Here is a 7,986-nt window from a genome sequence, read left to right as displayed (position 1 = left end):
ACCTACAAGAAAATGCACCCTGAAGAAGATTGTACCTCCTTTTTATATTTATAATACAAGTATGCAAATGTAATTCTTGCTAGTTTAGTATATGTTCGATTACTTGTACTCGTCTTAATGCAGTGCTTCTTGCTGTAATGGTTTGTACACAAATCCACAGTAAAGTGTAATTTTGGGGTGAAAAATGTTAGGCAAAGTATTGGCATGTACTTGTAAGTGAAAAAGACAAGTATACTTTACGTAGGTATTTCTGTACACCCACTTGAGCTTTCATTAAGCCTGAAGTCCTCCGGCCTAAATAAAAGCATGACATAAATGTCTCAAGCACTGTTTATTGGACCTTCTAACGGTATTTCGATGCATCCAGTCTGCCGAGAGAAGACCGCTGGAGTGGGTTGCTTGGGTGAGAGCGAGCAGGGCACCTGAAAAAGTAAAGCCAATAATTTATCTTGACTCATGCAACAGGTTAGCACATAGGCAAATTTGCCTATGTTCTCACAGATAAGAAGAAAGGTTCAGCATTCCGGTCATAGAAGATAACGAATACATCTTATTGAAAAATATGTGGTTTCATGCACTGCCTATGTTTCAAGGGAACATGGATTACTGTGGGAGAATAAGCTGTCATAATTAGCAGGCGATTGAAGCAAGTCTTATACGAAAAAGATGGACACATCGTTTGATTAACAATAATTACTAGTATTGAAGCAACAGAATACAAACATGAAAAACCTTTAAAAACAACACCGACAGGTTGAGATAATAAATTATTCAGAAACTAAACCCATCTGCCAGCAAAATATCGTAGTGTACTGGCTTTGACATTGCGCTGCTCAAACAGAGGGCATGGGATTGAATCCCAGCCACAATGGCTGCATTTAGATGGCAGGGAAATGCCAAAACCCCTATGTAAGGTCTATTGGGAACACGTTAAAGGAGACTAGGGATCCCGCCAACTTGAAGTTATAAAAACCGGGGTAAATTTCGAGATAAGTAAACTCACAAAAGTAGAAGGCCCTGGCCATGCGAAGACCATATAAAGCCTTTTAAGGTAGGTGTCAGCAGCCGCTAAATTTCTTGCAAAAGCGAAATATAGCAGAAGCGGTATTTTTCCGTAGATCACTTTTGCAAGATATTTTACAATTTGACACCCGACATGTTGGGCATCTACGGGCAACAGCAATTCTGGCACAGATCATAGCAAACACTGTTGCACCTAGGTATACATAGACACATAGGTATAGGTACAGTCGCCGACTGATTTTCCGGACATGATTACTCGGTCTGCTTCACGGCACCGCCATTCTCCCCATGGACCATAATATATAACAACTTCCGAAAATTCGGACGCCTTGCAACCTCTCGTCTGATTTTTCGGACACTCCTTGAGCCAACTTGATCGAGAGCACCATGCACCGACTCTCATCGTTGCATGGTTCTACTTGCTGAACGGCATTTTTGTTTTGAACGAAGCCTCCTTGGTGCCCCACGAAGTGGTACAGATCCCTGCTCATCATCATCGTTTCTGCCTGGTTTGTAGCTACAGCAGTTCCGGTCTCAGCTTAGTATGCGATGCCAAGACAATCCAGCAGCTGATTTGTTTGTTTCTTCGTGCACGACGCTGCAAGTAGGCCAGGTTTTTTGTTTGTGCAACTGATGTCGGCGTGACGATGTTTGACGAAGCAAGATGGGCCAATTCATTTCACTAATATTTAGAATAGCTACCTGTAAGCACCACCTACCTTTCAACAACATTTGCAAAGCAAAAAACCTCATCCTGAAAATCTGCACACGAAGACATCGGTAGCATCATCAGCGTGGGGCCTCAAGATAATTCGGCAAGCCAAGAAATTACTGACAGCACGAGTGCAATCATGCCAACAGGAAATCTGTGGCTGAATAATGCACCTTCTACCACTTGGCAGACAGTGCATTTTCGCAAGGCCCTAACTACGGCAGATCATTGTTAAGGAGTTCCCGAATGCACAACTCTATGCCATTTTCCCGCTGACTCTAGGGAAGCACCTGTGCACAGTTGCAAGAAAGAAAGCTAGATGCCCCAAGAGAAATGAGCCCACTCAAGCTATGGAAGTTATGTTTACCTTGTCTTCCTACAACTACTCTAAACCTAGGACTGCTGTTTTGCACAAGGGAACAAACGTCAACATTGGTGCCTCGCCCAACACAAGTGGTCTGCGCCGTAGAAGGTGCCATCAGTCAGCCCACAGATGAGGCCCACACCAGTGCTGTAAGTGTGCTGTACAAATTGCAGAAGCACAGCCTACAAGCTTGTCTGCCTTAGTGTGATCGCAATAATGAACGAAAACCAACGAATCAAGTTTGTTTCGTGCTGAGAACAGTTGCCTCATGCTGGATTTTCCTACAATTCTTTCTAAGCACAGATAATGCTTCGTTTGTTGTGTAGGCATGTAAATAATGAAAAGGCCTGCATCACTATCTCTGAAAAAAATAATGTAAGAAAGCACGTACAGTACACAGGTGCAGTGTCTATCACATACCATTTCGTGCAGTAGAGGCTACATCGGATAAACCGGCAAATGTATAAATGACTGGCAGCGTGACCAAGCAAACTTGATGTGTGGGTCAGTTAGCAGTGGTAGTGCACTACTCTCGGTGCACATGCACCTATGTTTAAAAGCTGCTTGATCGTGACAAAATAAAAAGACAAAAGCGCTGGAGAGATATCTGAAACTTTTCTTATATGTATGACGAGGAACCTAGCACTAGCTCCCCATGCAGAGAATTACTAGACAGTGAGACTGCTTCTTATCATTGTAAAACATATGTCACACTCACCATGTGATGCATCCTTTTCGTTTCTGTGCGAACAATATGTATTCAGATCTATTCTCCCCCTTTCACCTTTTGCACAATATTACTGTGCGAGCTATAATACTGAACTGTTAGTAGCACTCTGTCCTGTTGCCTCCTTTCTTTCCTTGTGAATTGTGTGCTAAATACGGCTTTTTTGGTGAAAGAGTGCTAGTTTAATGCATAAACTAGCGCCGTGGCACTTTGCAATAAAGGACTGTTATAATTCTCTAAAAATATGTCCATGCAGAACAGTGTCAAAAGAACACCTTAAAGAAAGAACATGAGTGTATCTATCATAAAGACCAATCCTTGTCTTTTTTCCTTAACATAATTTTCAATACCGATATTGAAGTACAAGCTCACCATATTATATCACCTTGTCAATGAAGCAAGGCACAATGGCGCCCAACTGTCGCGGGACCAACTTGGATGTGGAGATCAGCGCAGATCAGCAACATAGCATGGTCTGCTTACACTTCTCCAGGTCCAGCCATACCTATACCAGCTATAAAACAAGTGAGCTTAGAATAACAAGCGAAACAATATAAAAAGTGGCAGTGACCAAAGCAACTTTCGTTAGGCATAAATAGGATCGCATTGCTGACATTATGCACATAAGTAACTTCATTTTGAGCAACAAAGCATCCAATTTAAGAAACATTATATGTATGAGCTATCTATGTGAGAAAGATTAATCGAACGCCCTCTATTTGCTACACCCCTCCCCTTATGCATGGATGTCTCCCTGACTGAGTGAGCTGATGCCAGGTATAGTGTAAGTAAAGGGTGTCACTTGGTGGGCCAATCTCGATACCATTGCATGACTTGTACAATAATTTTATAGTGTATTGTAATGCTGGCCATCCTGCAGGCACTGCAACATTATAGCACCCATAAGGCTAATGGTATTACCTGATAAGGTTAACTAATAAGTGTCCCCAGAAGCATAACTCGGCATGTATACTCGGAGGCCATTATTATAAGAGAAGCAATAGCAGAGGTGAAGCTTTATCCTGTGCCATATGCAAAATGGCCGAGCACGCCCAGCTTTTGGTTACATTCTCACTTGTGACCACTGCAACAGGCTGACTGACATGCGTAACCAGCAGTTTGTAGGACCACATTTTCATAACCTGCATTTTTTTTTACATCTGGAGAGATCAGCCTCAAGCTCCATGCTGCGCTGCACTCGAGAAGCATTATAAACTGGCAACATTTAAATGCTATGCTGCATGCTTTGTTGCATGCTTTAGGAATTTACTTATTTATTGTACACATAGCTCATAGTGTCCAGTTGGAGTATTGCATGAGGTGGCAAGAAAACAAATTCTGAACTAACAAGGAGAACATTCAACAAAACAAGTCAGACCAAAGAAAAAAAATAACATACTCTCATAATGGGACTATGTATCTGGCAGCTAGCTTATAAAAAAGACAATTAGGAATGTTTTACTACTGGTAGCGCTTTAGGGGATGGAATGTAGAATTCCAAGCATCACACACTTTTAAGCCACCTTTCGTGGTTTTTTGTTTTGAAGTCCTATTCTCTGTACTATTATAGAAATGAATAGCCCCCTCCAAAATAAAACAAAGAAAACATGTAATGCACAGTAATGTAACACAATAATGTAATGCACAACAGTGAATACTTAGAAAAATGTAATTAAGAACATGGAGTCTATGTGGGCACAGATGTTAGATGTCTACATGAAAGCATAATAATAAAGGTGGGCAGAGCATTTATGCTATTGTCGGGCAACCTGCTGCAAGACATACAGGTAAAAGGATATGCATGCCTCACAACACAGTCCCTAAAAATATATGTAACAATACAGTGAGTAGGTATATCGTGCTTATCTACAATAGCTCCTAATTATATTTATTTCAGAGGGGGCTACCTATGAACCTTGATCGAACTGAAGGTGGGCCAAATTCTAAATATACGATTCAAGTAGACAGAAAAGGGACGTTATGAATATGGCATCTACAGCAAAAGTGTTGTACGTTATTGTTGTACATTATGTCATACCTGCCAACCTGTGAACATAATATTTTGTAAAAATGCTGCAGACACTAAATTCTTTGTTGGGGACATAACACACATTATTTTAAAGCTTGCTCTCAGCACCCCCATTGTTGCATACACACACACATTATTAATAAAGGGAAAATCGCACATCTACCCGCTCGTAGCAATTCCTACAAAAGAAACCCGTACGGATTCCTCGAAAGGAAAGCCTCACAGTTGAAAAAAAGAAACCGTCCAGGTCTGGGACTCAAACCCGGGACCACCGTCTTTCCGGGACAGCCGCTTTACAATCTAAGATAACCAGGCGGCTAGCAGATGGCCGGGCGAATTCGAATTTGTCGACAACATGAAGCAAAGGCAAGGGTGTGACGTAATAGTTCTGCGGAAACGCGCAAGGTGTAGAGAGATAATTAATAAAGGGGAAAAAAATATTACGTCAAACCCTTGCCTTTGCTTCGTGTTGTCAACTAATTCGACTTCGCCCTGCCATGTGCTAGCCACCTGGTTATCTCAGATGGTACAGTGGCTGCCTCGGATAGGTGGTAGTGCCGGGTTCGAGTCCCGGACCAGGACGAATTTTTCTTCAACTGTGCGGCTTTCCTTTTGAGGAACACATACGGGTTTCCTTTGTAGCAAATGCTACGATGTCTGATTTTCCCTTTAATAATTACTTCTCTCCACCTCGTGTGTTTGCGCAGAACTATTACGTCACACACACATTATCAACCATTATTTAACTTGTCGTGCAGCACAAAAAGCAGCAGCAAACTTGAAACCAGTAACTGACAACTTTGTTTTTTCTTTAGACTACAGAGCTTTAAAAGCGTGTTTGCTGCTGCCGCTTTACGCTGCTTCATGAATTTATCTGACCAAACTTCCCTAAAGCAAGTGCCCCTCTGATGTTCTCGTTAGAGATATTGCATCGCTAATAATAAGCCATTGCAAGTACCATTACAATTAATTTTTACGTGCATTTTAACAATGTCATGTCCTTAATCTCTCAACAGCTTTAAAATATCTTAACCAACACAACTTCATTGTCTTTCTAAAGTGACATCCATAAAATTGTAAAATGAGCCCACATTTGTAAACCCACGGAAAATTCAGGAGAGTTTCCAAACATGGATGATACCAACAAAATCTGCAGCTCGTGTAAGTGGCAGCAACTGCTTTGCACACACCTTGTCACAGCATGCACATCAGGTACTTTGCCGTGCTGTTGAGGCTTCAGAAGTGCCGCAGGTGCATATCTGGAGGTGCCTCTGGTTCACAAAATCTTGCCATCCCTAAACAATAATAAATGCTTAATTTATTGTAATCTCTGCTGAAACTACAAACTTGTGATATAAAAAGATCACGTCATATTTTGAAAAAAGTCTCATACAACCAGTTACATGAAGCTGCAACTGGTTGTGCAAATATCTGACCGTAACATCACAGGCGGTTAAATAACACGTAAATCGAACTGTAGCAAACATGAATCTACTATGAAAAGGTTCACACGAACGTACAGCTGTATAACGTGAAATGTGAATTGTACTATCAAAAAATTCCTTAGGACATGAAAAGCGTTCCAAAACCTAATTTGTTTATGCGGCGCAACAAAGCACTGCTCCCAAAGGACGATGCGCTCAACATTTCAACAGACCACCTTTTTTTCTGGAGAGACAATACAGAAAAGAGAAAGATTTTTCGAATAAAAAGAAACATTGCTTTTGTAATTTCGGCTTCTCTGCAAGATCGGAACCCTTTACAAGTACACGAAAACACACAGGACACTAATACACGTCATCTGACGACACTCTATAAACAGACGAATTTCCATACAAGCTGAAAGTCTGGCCATGCGTTGACGAAGAAATCGGGTGATATCTCGCGCAGCTGTTAGCTGTGAAGACGACACATCGACGTACTACTTCTGGAAATGCCTATACCATTTCTCAATAAAAAATTATGTACACAAACAGTAACTTTCTTTGCTTGAATTTTTGTGCGCATTTAGATCAAAGAACCACCCGCGCTAGCGTGCTTCATAGGTGAAAGTAAATAAACCACAGATAGAGCTGTTGGTAGCATGAATACGTTTTAGGGCAATTTCCATGGAACTTTTTGCTAAATGTGCACTGCGACATGAAGAACAACCATTTGAAAAGCACATTTATAATTCTTGCTGCTTTACTCATTCGGATTCGGTTGTTGTACGGATCTTGCGATACGTACAAGAACGCACACTTCACGAACCATAGACAGGAAGAATGCGCGCAAGCGCCGGACTTACCTTTCTAGGCGTACTCGGAAAACGCTCCGTTTAGCGTCACAGGTGCCGCGGCATCGACTGCACCAACGGTCCTTCCGTAGCACACACTGTTGAATTGCGGATCAACTACAGGACGTAAGAGCACAATTTTCACCAAATTCTTCCGTACAGTGTGATACGATGCGAGAGTGCCAGAGGAGGAGATCCTTTTCGTGAGCCCGGAACAAAGAAAGTGGCGAAGGCTCATACCTTCGACATCGGCGCACCACACGAAGGATACTGCGGGCTACATTACGCGGTCCCAGGGGTTTTGTGATTCTCAATGAATACAAAATGCACCACAATTACTCTCGGCACAGCGTACACACGATTAAACAACTGCATCGGACGGCGTCAATGCAGCGCGCACTCACATGTAGCTAAGGCTGAAGACGGCAAAATAATATCACCTGTAACTTTACCGGCGCTACCTGTGCTGCCATCTGTAGGCCGCCACCGAAAGCGACCGTGCTTTCGGTGATCTCATGGATGGTGACGGCGTTGTATTTCGATGTTATGCGAGTCGTACAACGTCTTGTACGACGTGTTTCAGCAACGTTGCTTTTAATGAAGAGGACGGCAATGTGCGTATACGCCGTATAGACGTCTCACCCACTTGAATAACAGAACAGGAAATTTTCAGTCTGTCGTATTTTGGGACGTTGTGACTGTCGTTCTGTTCTCTGTAGTGTGACGTCTTGTAGTCGAAAATTCTGTAGCTTCTGATCAATATATTTGATCAAAAATTGACAGAGACCTCTTTAAGGATAAGAAAAATTATTAATACAAAAAAATGAAAGTAGAAAAAAAAAAGCTTTCGCACAGG

General features: G+C 41.9%; 1 long non-coding RNA gene across 1 annotated transcript; it reads right to left on the bottom strand.

Moving 5' to 3' along the window:
• Nucleotides 1–312: 312 nt before the first annotated feature.
• LOC139052524 (uncharacterized) lies at nucleotides 313–7,584 on the bottom strand. Its single transcript, XR_011509946.1, has 4 exons — nucleotides 7,143–7,584; nucleotides 6,046–6,150; nucleotides 3,199–3,340; nucleotides 313–422 (listed from the first exon to the last, which is right to left on the bottom strand). It is a non-coding gene; the product is annotated as an uncharacterized lncRNA (long non-coding RNA).
• Between the last annotated feature and the right edge of the window lie 402 nt (nucleotides 7,585–7,986).

The sequence above is a fragment of the Dermacentor albipictus genome, unplaced genomic scaffold (genome assembly GCF_038994185.2).
Source record: "Dermacentor albipictus isolate Rhodes 1998 colony unplaced genomic scaffold, USDA_Dalb.pri_finalv2 scaffold_26, whole genome shotgun sequence".
Taxonomy (NCBI): Eukaryota; Metazoa; Arthropoda; class Arachnida; order Ixodida; family Ixodidae; genus Dermacentor; species Dermacentor albipictus.
Note: the sequence above shows the minus strand (reverse complement) of the source record. Positions and strands in the feature narration are given on the sequence as shown.